At 43.1% G+C, this 17,523-nt stretch overlaps 1 long non-coding RNA gene across 1 annotated transcript in view; it reads right to left on the bottom strand.

Annotated features, from left to right (window-relative positions):
- Window positions 1-2,416: 2,416 nt before the first annotated feature.
- Window positions 2,417-17,523, bottom strand: part of LOC109306411 — a 17,000-nt gene continuing 1,893 nt past the window's right edge. The window contains exons 2-3 of the long non-coding RNA XR_002099985.1: window positions 5,887-5,893; window positions 2,417-2,429 (exon numbers count right to left, since the gene is read on the bottom strand). This is a non-coding gene — a long non-coding RNA (uncharacterized LOC109306411). The remainder of the gene's footprint in view (window positions 2,430-5,886; window positions 5,894-17,523) is intronic.

The raw sequence follows: 17,523 nt of genomic DNA on the forward strand, positions 1-17,523 counted from the left end.
TTTGGACCTGCTCGAGATGCATCTGTGGATGCATGACAAGGAACAGTTGGCCTTCTTGGCCTCAGTATCTAGTTGAAAGGAATTATCAAGTGGGATTTTCCCAGGGGTCTTTCCAGGTTCCATTATTGTTCAACATCTTCATTAATGATGTGGATGATGGGATTGAGTGTATACTTAGCAAATTTGCTGATGACACCGATCTGGGTGTAATTGTGGACACTCTGAAGGGCAGGGCTAGAATCCAGAATGCCCTGGATAGGTTGTATAAATTGTCCACAGTCAATGAGATGACATTCAACAAGGGCAAGTGCAAAGTCCTACATTTGGGATGAAATAACCACATGCACAAATACAAAATGTCCAGCTAGGCTGCAGTACTGCAGAGAAGGAACTAGGAGTTATGGTAGACCAGTGGTTCCCATTCCACCCTTTTTTCCCACATCCCACTGCTGGGAGCAGAGTGAGGTCATGGTGGCAGTGACCTGGGGGCAGGGGCAGGGCAGCTCCTGGCATGCGGTGAGGCTTGTCTTTTCTGTGCGATGCTGCCAGCATTGCCCCCGCGACCCTCATTCGGGTCATGACCCAGGGCTGGGAACCGCTGTGGCAGACTATAAGCTGAATTTGAGCCAATGTTGTGCTCTTGTTGCAAAAAAAACCCCAATAACACCCTGGGTTGTATTAACAAGCATATCACTTGCAAATCAAGGGAAGGGATTCTTCTTCTCTATTCAGTACTGGTGAGTCCTCACCTGAATTAGTGTCTAGTTTTGGGCCCCACACTTCAAAAAGGATGTACACAGATTGGAAAGAGTCCAGTGCAGGCAACAAAAATAATTAGGGGCCTAGGAGACATGACTTATGAGGAAAGGATGAAAAAACTGGGGTTACTTAGCCTGAAGAAGAAAAGAATGGGGGCGGGGGAATTTGATAACAGTCTTTAAATACCTGAAGGGTGATTATAAATGGCAGAGAGATGGGCTTTTCTCTGTGGCTGTAGGGGACACGACTAGAAGCAACAGCATCTGGCTGCAGCTGGGGAAATTTAGGCTGAATATTAGGAGTAACTTTCTGACTATGAAGGTGACCAGGCATTGGAAGAAGCTACTTAGAAAAAATATGGAATCTCCATTCTTGGAAGTTTTCAAGAACAGGTTAGACAGACCCTTGGCTGGGATAGTTTTCTTGGGGATGATGCTGCCTTGCTCAGGGAATTGGACTAGATGGTCTTATGAGGTCCCTTCTTACCCCTACTTTCCTATGATCCTATGATCCAATTTGTTGAGCTTTAAAGTACTATTATTTAAGAGTCTAGTTATACTTTCTATAGAAGCCTAATTGGTTTCATGCCAGTTATATTCTGTAAGAGTCTCCAACTGGGCTTCTTATGCCCTGCCCTGAAGCATAAGATTTGATTTCACTTACTTTAGCATCCATGACAATCCATGAAAATCATGGTTATGAATATGACTGATTAAATATGGATATGAATATGAATAATGCACGTCAATCTTAAAACTACCTTTTAAAAAGAGAAACATAACAAAACCAAATAAAAACAAAAAAACCCCACAAAACCCCAAGCCATTTGATTTGACTCAATATATTTTTGGAGTATGTAGCACAGAATACCACAGATTGACTCTATGATCTTATTAGAAGCAGTCAGTTTTATTTGTTCTAAATTTTCTCTCTGGTAATTTCATCAAATGCCTCCTTGCTCTTGTTGCCACAGTAGTTCGAGAGATTCATCATACACATTAATTCTTCTTCTAGATGGAGCCTTCTTTCTTTTCCTGGTTTTATCTGCGCTTTTAAGTGAACACCACTATTTTTCAACCGCACATACACTTGCTGGAGACCGCAGTCCGATAAGGACTCCTCTTTTGTTGCAATTTAGGTGTTGCCCAGATTGGATTAATTTGTTAATTGTGGTTTGGCAATCGAAAGGGTAATGATGCATAAAAGTGCCTGTATACACTAATATGGGTGATTGCTTATCTGACTGTAGTGATGCCTCATTTCATGTTCTAAATGATAGTATTGCTTTGTAATCAGTTTAACTGGCTATTCCTTTCCCCAACAGATAGCAAGATGCAGACAACCATACGCTGATACACACATCGGTTTTCCCAAGGGAGCTGAATTGTCTCTGCATGTCCTTTCATGCATTCCCAGAAAAGCAGAGGGAAGCAAGAACTTTTTTCATGCAGAATGGCTGTCTCCTAATTTCTTTCTTTCTTTATTTTTATTGTTTAATTTGGAACATAATTCTGGGAATACCCAAGAGCTTAAAAAAAAATTCAGATGCAGCAATTTTGCATTTGAAAATGCCGATTAGACAGAATTACAACAATTTTGTTTCATTATCAACATTCTGATGTTTTTTAAAGTAAAATTATAGTAAAGTTTCATTCCAACCCCTGGTTTGACTGTTATGTTATGACAGTATGAAAGTTGAAGCAATAACATCAAAATGAGGTAGCTGGATAAACTTGGAACAGTTCAGTGTGTTTCGATTTGTGAAAGAAAATCTTCATTTTTTTGACATTTTTAGGCTCAATCATGATGAAAACAAATATCAGAATCGTGTTGTTCCTTGTAGAATGGCAAATACAAATTTCAGCCGGTATAAAAACCAATGCTGAGTTACATTTCTCTCTTCAGGAGTGAGGGGGGCGCTCCAGAGCTTTTCAAGGGGAAGTTTAAAAGATAAGATCGTGGTCTCTGTGTACACAGAGAAGACATATGCTACGACATTTATTGATTAGCAAAAAGGAATAACCAGTTCCAGTGACTGGAAATGAACATCAGGAAAATTTAGACTGGGAATAAGATTTAGGGATGGCACTTAACCATGGTAATAACTTCCCAAGCGAGGCAGTAAAATCCCCAGCACCTTGAGACTTTGAACTCAGATTGCATGGCTCTATAAAAAAAAAAAACCCGTGTGCCAGTCGAACTGAAAGATGATGTTCTGAGTGACACATTTTTGGCTGTGTTATGCATTATGTTCAATCAAGCGCAATGATCTCTGGAGCTAATTTTAATAAACTACTCTGTCCCTGCAGTGGCAGGACACTGATGGTGCCCCCATCCCAACTGCTTTTACTTGTAGCAACTTAACGTGTGTTTGTGATATTTCAGGCGTGATGTCTGGTTAGTTGCCCTTGAGAATTGTTCCTGAAATTGTTAGGAACGGGTTGGGCAAATTCTTGTCTAGGACAGTTTAGATGGGCCTTGAGCAGGGGGTTGGTAGGGAGACCTCCTGAGTCTCCTGTCAGCCCTGCTTTTCTATGCTTCTACGCTCAGGAATCTGTCGACCTTAAAACTGTGCTGTCCGTTCTAGTATTTGAGGACACTTGAACGGGCTTTAAAATAAAGGTCTTCGAATTTAAATCCAGGGTCTAAGCTTATCTACATTAACAATGTTCTCAAAAAGAGAATGCATTATCTTCTCCAACCATATCTCCCAGACCTGCTTCACCCTTTTCATAGCTTTCCCCATGCTCATGCTTATCATCATTCACAGACCATATACGACTTCGCTCCATAACGTGTCGATTAGCAGCAATGCACAATGTCCTAGGCACCAAAAGTCTGTAATTTACTGACACTTTTCCTCCCCAGCAAATATTAAAATGATGTGCCAACTGATTTTACCATGCTCCTTGGTGGCCCTTAGTCTGACCTGATTAGCTTCTTGTCCTGCTGATGCCTGAGGTTTGGACTGAAGTGCTGTATTGAACTTGTCTCATACTTCTCCCAGTCAGTCTGATGTCTCTTATGTCTGGATATTCTGCACATCTAAGACTGAGCCTCCACTTAGGAAAAACATGGCTTGCATCTTGAGCATGATCCAAGGGAGCTGCCAGCTCATTTATATAAATTCAGTCTTTCTAGTAGAAGATACCTAGGAGACCTAGACTCGTGTTCAAACTTCTGATGCTGCAGATGACTTTCCCAAGCATTGCTTGATAGAAATGGGCTGGCTGCCTTCAGAAAGGTTTGCATATCTTAGGTGAGGCTCCAACCCACAAGGAAGGTGACCACTTGAATGTCCATGTGTAGCCTATGGGTCTTGGAAGAAGTGGGAAGAAGGGAAGTGAGCTGGAACAAGACGTCCCTAGTCCTTGATGTCTATGTTGCAACTGGAGGGGAGCTGACAATACAGGACCTGTGATCTTCTGTGAGGCCCCTTTGTTTGGTTTGTTTTTACAATAACCCTAACCCAAAGGGCCAGGCATTGTTCAGAAGCAGGCGCCATTTTATCTTAAACCATCCGCCTTTTAGAAAGGAAATGCATTCAGCTGAAAGTTTCCAGTTTGGGCTCATCCTGAACTTCAACTGTTCCTGTTTCTCCTACTGTGAGCCTGGCAGTATCACTCACCCTTTCTTCCCAAGTAGTTTCTTTCCTCTTTTATAATCAGGGAAAGTACAAAGACTGGATGGAGTCAGATTGAAACATGCTCAAGCTCTTGTCTAATTTAAAGTCCTGAGTGAGCTGAATACTATGAGCTAGATTTTCCAAAAACTCAGCAGCCACCTTTGGGCCAGACCTTCAGATCAGCTCAGCTCAGCTCTCTTGAGGCCATTTTTGTGATTTTTAAGAAGACATTAGCAGCTGCTGTGATTTTTCAGAAATTTGTAGGAAGCCCATAGGACTCGAGCTCCTAAACCACTTAGGCATTTGAATACTCTCAACCTTTGACTTCATTGTTTTCTTAGTGCTAGATGCAAGGTTCATTCAAAATCTGCTCAGTAAGTGAGCAAGTAAAAGGCATGCATGCTCTGTGACTGAGCTAGACCACAGTGCAAACAGCTCCAGAAGTTAGAAACCAAGGAACTCATAAATATCTTTCTACAAAGGGAGTTTTGTAGAGGGGGACTTGGTTAAAAAGCAACCCTTCATCCTTTTCTGGCCTAAATAAATAGTGTTAACATTTGGTTACGTTTCTTAACAAACCTTAAATAAAGTTGGCTTAGAAGCATTCAGAGGTGGAATATAAAAAATGTGGAAGCAGTGCCATTTTCAAAGGCAAGCCAGCCACTTAAAGGACAGGCTGTCCCCATGACTCAGTGAATGGTGAAAGGTCTGTGTCTTAGGATAAATGGGCCAATTATACAGCAAGTGAAGCTCTGAGTAGATTTGCAGGGTTTGGAAGGTCCTAAGTCTAATGGAAAGGAAAATCTTACAAAAAGTGATAATGTTAATATGGGAATATGTCCAAGACTTAGGTTGTAACAATTGTATCCATAGCCTTGACAACTATCCAAACTGCTTTAGCTTTAACAATGATGCTTTCAAGCAAACATAATGTGAAATATAGCATCCGCATTAAAAATAAAGGTGTGTGTGGAAGGAGGGGGCACAGAGTCTTTCTTTTTCTCTCTAATCAAGAATTACCTCTCGCCCATGATCCCTGTAGTTTATGAACATCTTCCAACATAAAATTAATAATAATAAGACTCTAGTGGATTTTAACAGATTCTGTGAAACTTTTGCTTTTATAGGTATATAAATATTCTGCTTAGACTATGGCTTTGTAGAGGTTGTTAGGTACTGTTTTCTTCAGTGGCAAAAATTGAAGGGGTCTAGGGAATAAAAAGGATGTTCAAGAGTTACACATTTGCAATGAAGACATTGTCCCAGATCTCCTCCTGATACAAGTTAGGTCCCAGTCCTCCCTAATCCCCACCTCACAGGTTGGGTGGGCTAACTTCCACCCCAGCTTGTCTGCCCTAGCAAAGCTGGCCAGCCCTGCCCCCAGCTGTCACAGGGCTGAGGAAGCCTTCCCACTCCCGCTGGTGGCTGTACGGGGACAGGGGAGGTGGGGAACAGACCCCCACCCCACCCTGGCTCCCCACACCTGGAGACTGCACAGCAACCACCCCCCTCGCCAGCCCTCATCTCTGAGCCTCGGGGGCTCCTCCCCCCATTGTGCAGACCCCAGCTGGGGGGCAAAAACAGGGATTCATCCCCCCACATCCCCCATGACTGACAGGTGAGGGGTTAGTGAGGGAGTGGGGCTGAGACGTCTGCAACCCAGTGGGGCTGCATGGGGGGTGAAAGCCCCCACCTCAGGGGCTTCTCCCCAACACCCACCATGAAAACCCTCACTGTGGGGGGAGAGGGGGCTGGGGAAAGGGCCCCATCCCCCTGCTTCCCCTCATTGCTGAGAACTGGGGGCTGGGGCGTTTGCAGCTCAGGGGAGCTGGGAGTCTTGTGCAAGCGCCTCCTGCCTTCTGGCCTTGGCCAGTGCAGGCAACTACCTGCCTTGGCCGACTGATGAGTGAAGGTGTATTCTGCTCATTGACAGCCCAATCTACGCAGCTTAGAGAAACCGGCGCAGTTTGAATGAATTTTTTTTTTCCCTCGGGCTGTTTGACTGTCTGTATTTAGCACTAGAAAATCTGGTAGCCTTCTTGATATTTTATAACAATGAATCCAGCCGATTGTGTGTTGTGCAAAAGAGCATTTCCTTTTATCAGGTTTCAATTTCCATCTTTTGCTTTCAATGAATGTATCCTCCTTACAAGACAGGAAGAATAAATGATCATTATCTGCCTTCTGTACACCATTCATTAATATAACTTTTTACCATGTCAAATCTCCAGGCATAAAATATCATTCTTTTCAATTATTCTTCATGGTAGAGCTTTTCAACACCTCTAATCATTATTTCATCAGGTTAATTGGACTATGTGTGTGTATGTGTATGTATGTGTGTGTTGCTCACACGTGTATATACACACACATACACATGTGTATGTGTGTATATGTATGTGTGCAGGTATATATAATTTTAAAAATCAAATGTGCTTGTATCACCCTTTCTTCTGTCTAATTTCACAAGATTTGAAGTTTTTGTCCTTTGCAGTTCACACAGTTCTGACAAAATTAGACAGAAGGTTTTCACCTGATATTTATAATCTATTTTACCTTCACCATGATTAGACTAATGATGCTGGGTGGAGGAATAATAATAAAAAAAACCCTTATTCTAAAATAAACGTCATAAAAAAATAAATATTGTAGAGTGCATTTTAAACCTGTTTCTTTTCTTTTTTTTCTGTTCAGAAATAGAAATGTTAAGCCTTGCCTCAGTTGACTGACAGTTCTCTCTTCATTACTGATTATGCTTATGAGAAATGTTCAGGACATGTTGCTCTTAACACCTTCCAGACAAAAAAATACATTGTTCCAGTATTTTAATGTGGAAGTGGGAGGAATTCAGGCAACAGCTGGGAAGAAAAGACAACAGAGCCGAGACGGCACTCCCAGAGGTGACCATGCGTACTGGGAGCCTTGATGGCTTTCCACTAGGGAACAATATGTGAGAGGTGACTGTTTAATCAGTTGATTTGGAACGGGTTACCTCGAGAGACGGTGGAGTCTCCATTCTTGCAGGTTTTTAAGACCTGGCTTGACAAAACCCTTGGCTGGGATGATCTAGTTGGGGCTGGTCCTGCTTTGAGCAGGGGGTTGGACTAGATCAGCGTTTCTCAACCCATGGGTCAGCCCAAAACTGGGCTGCAAGAATAAATGAAAGGGTTGAGAACTAACTTAAAAATGGATCAACAAACTTTAAAAATGAGAAAAATATGGGAAACCATGGCTAGCAAGGGGCTTCTTGGGGCCCCCCATGCTCCACATCCCCCCACACCACATACTCACCACCTGCCCAACTCACTGGGGGTGAGGGGCACAGGGTCAGGACCGATGTTTACAAATGGGTCCTGGTCCAAAAAAGGTTGAGAACCAGTGGATTAGATCTAACCCCCTGAGGTCCCTTCCAACCCTCATTTTCTATGATTCTGTGCTGTTTCAGTTTGGGTCCCAGTACTTCTATAGGCAGTGCTGGTGACAACAAATTATTCCATTTTTTCCAGGAAGCTCCTCATATTTTGTGAGTTTTTCACTTCATTTCTCTCTTTCTCTCCGTTTAGGAGCAGGAAAGAAAGGAGGAAAGAAGCACTGATAGGCTGGCTGGCTAAGACAAAGAAAAGGCAATGTTATTGTCCCAGTGATGCTGGCTTGTCTCTCATGGAAGGTAGACGAGGGAACTTGCTTTGATGTTGTCTCTGACAGTATGTCATGGGGAGTTCACTACGGGGCAAATGCTCACAGGAAATAAATGGTGAAAGGGTACAGCTAACAGCTTCCCACTGAATAGAGCTTGCCCTCTGTTCAGCACTGGTGAAGCCACGGCTGGAGTCTTGTGTCCAGTTTTGGGCCCCCACTACAGAAAGAAATTGGAGAAAGTCCAGTGGAGGGCAACAAAAATGGTTTACGGCTTGGGGCACATGACTTGTGAGGTGAGGCTGTGGAAACAGTGGGCTTATTTAGTCTGGAGAAGAGAAGACCAAGCTGGGGATTGAATAGCAGACTTCAACTCCCTGCAGGGGGGCTGCAAAGAGGATGGAGCTGGGCTGTACTCAGTGGTGGCAGATGACAGGACAAGGAGCAATGGGCTCCAGTTGCAGCAAGGCAAGCTGAGGTTGGATAGGATGAAAAACTCTTTCACTAGGAGGATGGTGATGCACTGGAACAGGTTATATGCAGAGCAGTGGTGGGCTCTCCATCCTTGGAGGTTTTTAAGGCTCAGCTGGACAAAGCCTTGGCTGGGATGACGTAGTTGGTGCCGGTCCTGCTTTGAGCAGGGGGTTGGACTAGACATGACCTTCGGAGGTCCTTTCCAGCCTTCATTTTCTGTGATTCTATGAATTAAAACCAAGGCTCTGGTTCTGTTCAGTGGGAGACAGCTTGCATTGGGTGGGGACAGAATCAAAGTATGGGTGTCAGGGAATAAAGATGCCAGCAAAGCTGGGGGGCATCACAATAAAGGGGTTTTTCACACCTGGGTTTTGGGTTTCTCTCTTTCTGGTAGCTGGCAGCAGTGGGGTGCATTGCCCAGCCCTTGCCTCCTGTCTCAACTCAGTGCTGTCCTCACACTTGGTGTCTGAGGATGTCTGTATTGCATGTGCCTGTCTGCCTTGTGCTGCAGACTGGTTCCTATACATGTTCCTGTTTCCTCACCAGCTGCTTCTTTGAATGCTTGGAGGTGATTTTATTTCCCCTTCCTCTTGAGCTGGACCAAGGAGCATCTCCAGTTACATCTTAGCCTCTATGTTCACTCTTCAGAGGATCTTGGCTCTCTGCCTAGAGTGTGTACATGGCATCCAGTAATGTTGAATCCCCTCCAGGGACAGGGGTGTGTTATTCTCCCCATCTTAAAGAGCAGACAATGGAACATAGGGAGACTAAGATCCATGTCCTTAAAAGTATTTAGGCACCTCCTTCTGAGGACCTGGGCCTCAGGGCACAGCTATACCACCTCTATACCATGCTGGGTCCACTTGCTGTCCTGGGGGGTATTTACTGACTTACTCTGAGGCAGGGACCTTGCTTCTTGTGCAGGATTTGGTGTACGTTGGGATGAGATCATGTCAAACTATGGCATGGAAGCATGTGTAGTGCCCCTCTCAGGTTCAGCCTGCCAGAGGTTTAGATACACACTTCATGACTGGACACCAAGAAAGTCTATACACAGACATAGGATCACTGGAAGGGACTTCACAAGATCATCTAATCCAGCCCCCTGATAGAGGCAGGAAACTCTTCCTTAACAGCTAGGGTCAGAGCTGTGGCATATTTATATGTGCCTTTGCTCTCCAAGCTGTCTTGACACTGTTTTATGGTGTGCATCAAGTACAAGACCCTCAAAGAGACATCAGAGAAGGACGGCAGGGAAACCTCATTCTGATTTACAGATGCCTAAGAAGCTGACACAGGGACCTGGTCATCTTCAGAAAACTGGAAGAGAAACTGAGAGTGAACTAGGAGAAATGTCATGTTCAGTATCCTTAAGGGCTCTTTTGATTCACTAGATGATTACCCTGTAGACTAGGAGACCTAGTAGAAATTACTGACTCTAATAAATTTAAACCAGAGATAGAGAAGCACTCTGTTGGCCTGTACTGTGGGAGAGCAAGAGGCTGCCATTGAAAAAATGCAGACTCTGCCATTTCCGCTCAGGTGGGCATCGACCAACTCAAGTGTCCAAAAATACAGCTTTTGTATGGCATACTGTTTTGTAGGTGAAGTAAAGATACCCTTCTTCCCAAATGAGAATACAGTTAGGAATTAGAACTGTAGTCTTTCCTTAAATATGTCTTGTTGGCACGATATAGGTGCATTTCATGCTTCAGAAAGCTTTGTAGTTATGTCAAAGGCACTGAGCACTAGTTTCCAGTGGATTGTAACCAAGTAGATGTAAATAGGATAAATAATACAGAAAATTATTCAATTTAGCAAGGGTTCTATTAAGACGCTGCAAACTGATGTTTGGGCTCTGTTTTAGATGAGTGGAAAACATTCTCTGCTGGTCGGTGAAAGAGCTCAGATAATTATAAAGCCAAAGAGAAGTTTCCTAATTACTCACAAAGCTACACGCCTTGTTTTGTGAGCACAATGTTGACATCATTTGAAACCCAAATCTGCAATAGATGCTGCATCTCTACTGCAGCTCCTGTTACTCTCTCTAACAGATTACAAAGATTTAGGGTGAGCAATTATTTCATAGATTTCTAGGGTCAGAAGAGACCTATTACATCATTGAATCTGATGATTATTCAATGAAAGCCCTACCCATCAGTGTCCCACTCTGTCTTATCTTCTCAGCTCTGTCCTCATGGACCATTTAGAGAAGTGCTAGAGCACTTCTTGCAGTATGCCAGTAGCACCCAGTTGCAATGTCATTCTCTATTCACTTGAATATCACTACCTTCAGTCTGTGAGCATTAGAGAAACATGGCAAATTTTAGCCAGAACAGATACAATTATTTTAGAAACTTACAGTGACCTAGTGAAAGAGCAGATCAAACAACACAGGAGCTTACAATTGAAAGGCACCCCCTGGCCTGAGCCATCAAGTCCAGTGCCCCGCATTTGTAGGCACTACTTTGATTACATAAAATGGATCATATGGATTACATTGACTCTTTCCTAAAAGGATTACATTTTTGTAGGGGTATAAGAAAAAAGGCACCACAAAATCTCACTCAGTATTTATGAGAAAAGCTTGGAAGAACTGGGTTTAGTTAGCCTGGGGAAGAGAAGACTGAGGGAGAGCTGATACCTGAAGGGTGGATCTGTGAAGGATGGAGGTAGATTGCTGTCTGTGACTGCAGAAGGCAGGGCAATGAGAGATGGTCTTATATTGCAACAGGGGAGATTTAGGTTGGATCTTAGGAAGAACTGTCTCATTGTGAGGGTGGTGAAGCACTGCAACAGATTACCTGGGGAAGTTGCAGCACTGCCGCCTTGGAAGTGGTTAAGAGCGGGTTGGACAAACACTTGTCTAGGAATGATCCTGTCTTGAGCAAGGGACTGGATGAAATGACCTCCTAAGGTCCCCATCCCCCACCCCACCCTGTGTTTCCTTTTGGTTCTATGATTCTGTGTGTCCAAGCGGAAAATCCTCTCCTATCCCTTAAAGTTCAACTTTGCTCTCATGTAACCTGCTGTCATTGTGTGCCATGGGCAGGATCCACAAGGGACAAATGTCTCCTCAAGCCCCAACCAGAACTAGTGTTTGACTCACAGCAACCCTGACCTGGGCCTTTCTCTGTCTCCCTCTCTTCTCCCATCTTGGATGCCTTGCACTAACATGACTCTAGTGGATCCCCTGACAATTCTTCTGATTGCTTACCTATAAACTCTGTTGCTTTGGTCTCTAGTTCAAATTGCAGAGGTAAAGCTCTTGAGGTACCTGGTTTGATGCCTCATGTATCCTCATGAAACTATGAATTTGCCAATATGGTAGACCACCCATGCATGGGTGCTCATGCAGGATTTGGACATCTCTGGGGCTCAGAAGGTTGGCATGGAGGAAGCCTGTAACACATTAGGCCATGAGCATTACATCACCATATGCTTTCCTCAATTTTCAGTACAGGATGCAGAATGGAGGCCATGACCTTCTAGAGACAGAGCGTCTCCATCTCTAAAGAGTCCTTTTAGTTTTATGTGAGATGTGCTCAGCATATAACTAGAAAGATGCCCCTTTGCAAGTTGCCAACCCAACAAAATCACCCAGGGCGCAAAAAGTAAGGCTGAATTTTTTTCTCATCTTCCATTTCCTGCTAGCTTTCCTTGTAGTTGCCAAAGCATAGCATAAAGTAAAATTTCCCTGCAATTTTGATCATGGGTGATGGTACATAAAAAGGCAAGATCCCAGGTGTGGGCTGTGAGAGTCCAGGGTAAGTGGCAAGCCAGTGGTTAGAAAGAAAAAAATAATAATTTGCAAACGGGGCAAAATATTGATGGAAGCAATGAGGAATGATGCAGTTTTTAGAACACAAGTTACAAAAAAAAAAAGAGTTAAGCACCTACTTAAGTTAAATCTGAGTAGACACTCAATGACAGGCTTAGTCCCATTGATCTGAATGTGGCTTAAAAATCTTTAGATTTAATCATATGCTTGGGCACTTTGCTGAATCACATCAGTTTTGAGGTAGAATTGCCGTACAGTGAAAGCTGGGTGTGGGGGAGGGTTCCCCGAAAGAGGATAAAGCTGCTAAATGGATAACTCCTATTAACTTTTGGTTGGGTTTGTGCTCCTTTTAGTATCTTCTCTTGCAATATTTCAGCCTCTTTTTCACACATAGCATGATCAAACTCCCATGGAAGTCAATAGGCATGGTTCCATGTGGCAGCTCCAAGACCTGAATTTTGTGACCTTATTTCCAAAGACACTGTTTTTTTCCACTAGCAAAAGATTGCTTTAGCCTTGCATGTGGATTGAGTCATGTTCTCCTTTCACACTAAGTTCCCTAAGCTTTAATTATATCATTGTTAATGCAGTGCAATAATAATATTAATAACCTTGTTTTTATGTCATGTTAATAATCTTAAAGAACTATATACACAACATACCGATTCATTCTTTCCTCTGCTCATGGAGTTCTTCACTGCCTTTTATAAATTAAATCCATCTTTCGAAGAGTTAACTGGCTGTGCATAGTGAAATTGTAGCGACATCTGTATTACCCCCTGCTGATCTCCAGCAGTTGTCCCAAAATAATTTTGTAATTATTTTTCTAGTAATTAGCTTTAGTCCTAATTACAAGATCTAATTTGTAAAAGTTCCGGAGATGTTACGCTTTTCTTTGCCAAAAAATCATGCTTGCTAATTTTTAAGAACAGATGAACCTATTAGTGATTTCTCACTTGTCAAAAGAAAAACATTATATTTTCTGTAAAATTATCTGAAACTTTTCTGAATACACACACACACGCACACCCAAATTAAGCCTCAGGGAAAAGAACATTTACTGTACAGTACCAGGGGGAAAACTTCCTAGCAGTGAATTCCACAAGTCTTTTGTTTAGTCTTGAAAAATATATATATTTCCCAATGTTTGCACCCTATGAACTGTATTGGAAAAGAATGGTGGAATACAATTCTTCCACCCAATTTTTAAATTTTGGGATACTAGGGCATTCTGTATCCCATACAGAAACTCCCTCTATCTCATCTGCTTTATCTGTGTGTCCAGGTTCATATGCAGTGCCCATCACCATGAGCTACTTGTAGAACTATGAAGTATACTCCAGTCATTTTTTTTTCCTCAAGAAAGGGGTTGTGCTCTTTGCTAGAGGTTTTGGGGGAACCAGGAAGGTCCTAGTCTTCTGTGGGAGCAAGTTCTAGATCCCTAAATTGTCAAGGAAGTCCATATACAGATTCACCCTCCCCTCCACACACAGGCCTCACCCTTGAAGCTTGACTGCTCCAGGTTTGCTGGGGTTGTTACAGCCGCACAGGGCACTCCCTGGTGCTCCTGCTGGCAAACTGAGCCAAAAAGAGCTTTGAAAGCAAGGACCAAGAACTTTTATATTTGACCTGACCTGCTATAAGAATAGAGTTATGTTCTCTTGAAGTCCTGTTTTACTGAACAGCTGGGCTGTGGTCTCTTGAGCCATTGCATCTCTTTAAAAAAAAAATCATTGTTAGCCTCTCTATTTAAAAATGAAACCACTAGTATTTTTTTTTAAGGAGATACAAAAAAGTATGGGGTACTTGCCCCCCTGCCTGATCCAGTGCTGGGGATAAGTCAGCCCAGCTGGGCTGACTTCCCGTCCCCAGCTCAATCTAGTGCCGGGGATGGGAAGTCAGTCCCACTGGACTGATAAGCTGGGGTTATCTGACCCCAGCTGACTTCCTGCCCCTTGGGCAGGGGGCTGGATCCGGTGATCTCATGAGATCCCTTCCAGCCCTAATTTCTATGAAATCTATGAATGCCAGAAACCCCTGAAGGCACAGGTGACTCAGACCCGTCCATGACCCCATCATGCCAGGGTGCAGTCTTCTGGCCAGACATTTGTAGTGATTGTGGTGGCTGGCACTTCCAAAGCATTTGTCTGCTTTCTGAATAGGGAGTGCAAGCAGAAGTGGGGAAATTACCCCAGCAAACCATTTCTGTCACCGAGTCCAGTTGATTGTGAGACTTTCTGGACTAAATGAACAGGGTTTCCTTTCTCAGCAGAGTGAAGGTGTGCTAGTGACAGGGTGTAATCAAGTGAGGCAAAGATATTACCCAGATACAGAAGCACCAAACTGCTTGGTGCTGCCCAGGCTCACTTTCCTAATGCATGTCTTCCCTTTAGACCCCAGTGTCAAACACGGCAGTTTTGTTCATTGCTTCAGTGGAGGAAATTCCCAAAAGCAGACAGATATAGTTGTTTTTAGCAGCTCTGGGCTATTTTCATTTTTATTTCCTCTGGCTTAAGCTACTGCTGTTGGCAGGGGAATGCACTCTTTGGAAACAAAAGGCAGCAAAGAAATGTGAGTACTGGTGCATGCTTCTGTCAGATTCACCTCTGACACTGGGGACACAATGCTTTTGGCCATTTTTTCAAGGCACCTTGACATCTTTCAGAGATCTGAGGTCTGCTGAAATCAGTGGAAGTGCATAGTCGTTACTTTATTTCAGGTGTTAGGATAGAGAATCCCCAAACAAGCATCCTGGTAATGAAATTCTGGTCCAAGCTGGTAGGGATTAAAACTCGTTTCTGCCAGGTAGCTGTTCCATAGCCAATGTGAAATGAGCTGTTAGGCTCTTAGTCGATTTTTCTTGGGACTTATATCCATTTTACCAACACTCGGCTATCATTTCCACTTGTGTCAATGGTCCAGAGACAAGACCAAGTGTTTGAATGAATCATAGCTGTTTGATTATTCTTCCTAGAATTGGTCTATATTAGAGATATTCCCTTGAGCTAACTGGATGCCTGTGGTATTCATAGGTAGTTAACATGTTTATAAAGCTGGGTCTTCATGCTTTCCAGCCAGCAGCAGATTGTCATAATCTTGGAAGAGATTTCTGGGGAGTGTCTTGCCAACTTCAATAAAACCACACACACACGCAGACAGAAAACCCCCATGGTAACTCGGGGGGTATCCCTTGCAAAAAGCATAAAGCTCATTGGTAGCATACATCAGAGAAGCATATGCTAGCACTGCCTTTATTTTACTCACTTTGTAGTAAAATAGTGGATGCCAGAGCAAGATTTGCAAAGCCACAATGGGCAGTTATGTGGCTGACTCCATTGGAAGTCAAAGGAGGTGGGTACATGAATCCTGACCCCTCCTGTTTCTAGTCCTTTCATCAGCAGTAAATCTGCTTGCAAAGAAATAATCAATGTTTTTTAACTCTTTTGGTATTTCCTGTTCCCTTGAAAATGTTTTTTTTAGATGGGATTTCCCACTTCCCCCCAAGTAATCACAGCACCGTCCATGTCAGGGATCATCCGTTTATCCTCAAAATAAAATGAGGATAGCTTTTGAAATGTGGTTAATAGCACTAACCTGGCATCACATGGAAAGGGGTCCTTAATCCCTAAGACCAGGGAGAGATGGTACATGTAAATGGGTTTTAAGTGATTGGAAACTGGTTTAAACTTGTAACTGAGATGGGACTTCAGGGACCACTGAGTCCAGCCCTTCCATAAGAGAACATTGCCAGCAATGAAGTATTAAAGAGAAATCTATCAGGCAACAATTGAGAGTGTTTCCTTTTTTTTAATTAAAAAACCCCCCTGTATCAATGACCTTCTGAACCAAAAAACAAATGTAGTTATTTAAAAAAAAAAATCACCTTTTTCTTTGTGCCCTCTTGTGAAAACCCTTAACAGGTAAGTAATACATCATCTGAGGGCTGTGTGTTGACAGCTCATCCATTACAGCAGATTGCTTTGAAAGTGTGGTATGGACAGGGGGAACCACAGCAATCAATTACAATTACTAGAAATATGTTAAAAGCATAATGTGTGGGATCATCTCCACCCAGTAGCACCGGCATGAAAGCGCTGTGTGTGTGCCGCGATCTTTGCTGCCTTTGTCAGGAGCTGTGCAAAACTTTCTCTTGTCCCTCTTTTGTATGGGGATTTATGATATAAAATGGCAGTTTCAATAATTAAAACCAAAATTAATTTTTTATCTTTTAAGTGCAATTAAAATGCTGACTCTTGCTTTCCCTACAGAGTTTGGTGAGTTGTCCTAATGGCCCAGGTAGTATCTGTGACAAGAAGGAGTCAATTGGTGAAGTCTTTGGGAACATTACCATTTATTATTTATGTTATACCAACATCAAGGGAATCCAGCTACAGTTGCAGATAGTGTTCTGTGAATCACTGCACAAATGTGGCAAGAGGCAGTTCCTTCCCTTAAGGAGCTTGTGGTCTAAACAAAAAAGAGAGGGGTGATCCTGCCTTGAGCAAGGGGTTGGATGAGATGACTTTGCAAGGGCCTTCCAGCCTTATTTTTCTATGATGCAAAAGGGTAGGACGAGAAACAGAGAGATGCAAAAGGACAGTATGAGAAACAGAGATTAAGGAAAGATAAAGTTGCTTTAGGACATCCCTCCTGCCAATAGCACAACTGGGGAAGCAACACAGCACTCTGTGTCCCTGTCCTATGCGCCCCATACACTAGACCATACCACATCGCTGTGTTAAGTTTGAAGTTATCTATAGCCAATGCCAAAAATATCATATGCTGCTATTAGAATGGCCCTGGAAGCTCCTAATCTTGCTCTCATGAGCATGTCTCAGCCTAAGAGTTGTGGTCTGCACCATGCATGCATGCCCAAAAGGGCTTATGGGGGGCGGGAGGAGAGGGGGATGTTGGGTTTTTTTGTTTTTTATTTTTTTGCAGCACAGGTGAAGTGGGAGCAAGTGGGCAGGCGTGTTTCCATGACAGCATTCCCTAGCACTATCTGACATGGAGCATGTGTAGCCCTTATGTCAGGTTCAGTCCCTAAAATATCAGCCAGATATTTTAGGGACTGAACCAGGTGCCCTTCAGACTTATTAGTTTCTTAAATCCCACACTTGAGTAGCTCTTCATGTGTATCCCACATCCCAAGGAGTGACACCCTGGTGTCCTTGCCAGTTTGCAGGAGAATTTTCAAACTCTCAATGAGACCAAACTAGCTTTCTTTTGATGTGGAAGTGTCTTGACT

This window comes from Crocodylus porosus, unplaced genomic scaffold, assembly GCF_001723895.1.
Source record: "Crocodylus porosus isolate Cpor-Errol unplaced genomic scaffold, CroPor_comp1, whole genome shotgun sequence".
NCBI classification, from domain to species: Eukaryota; Metazoa; Chordata; order Crocodylia; family Crocodylidae; genus Crocodylus; species Crocodylus porosus.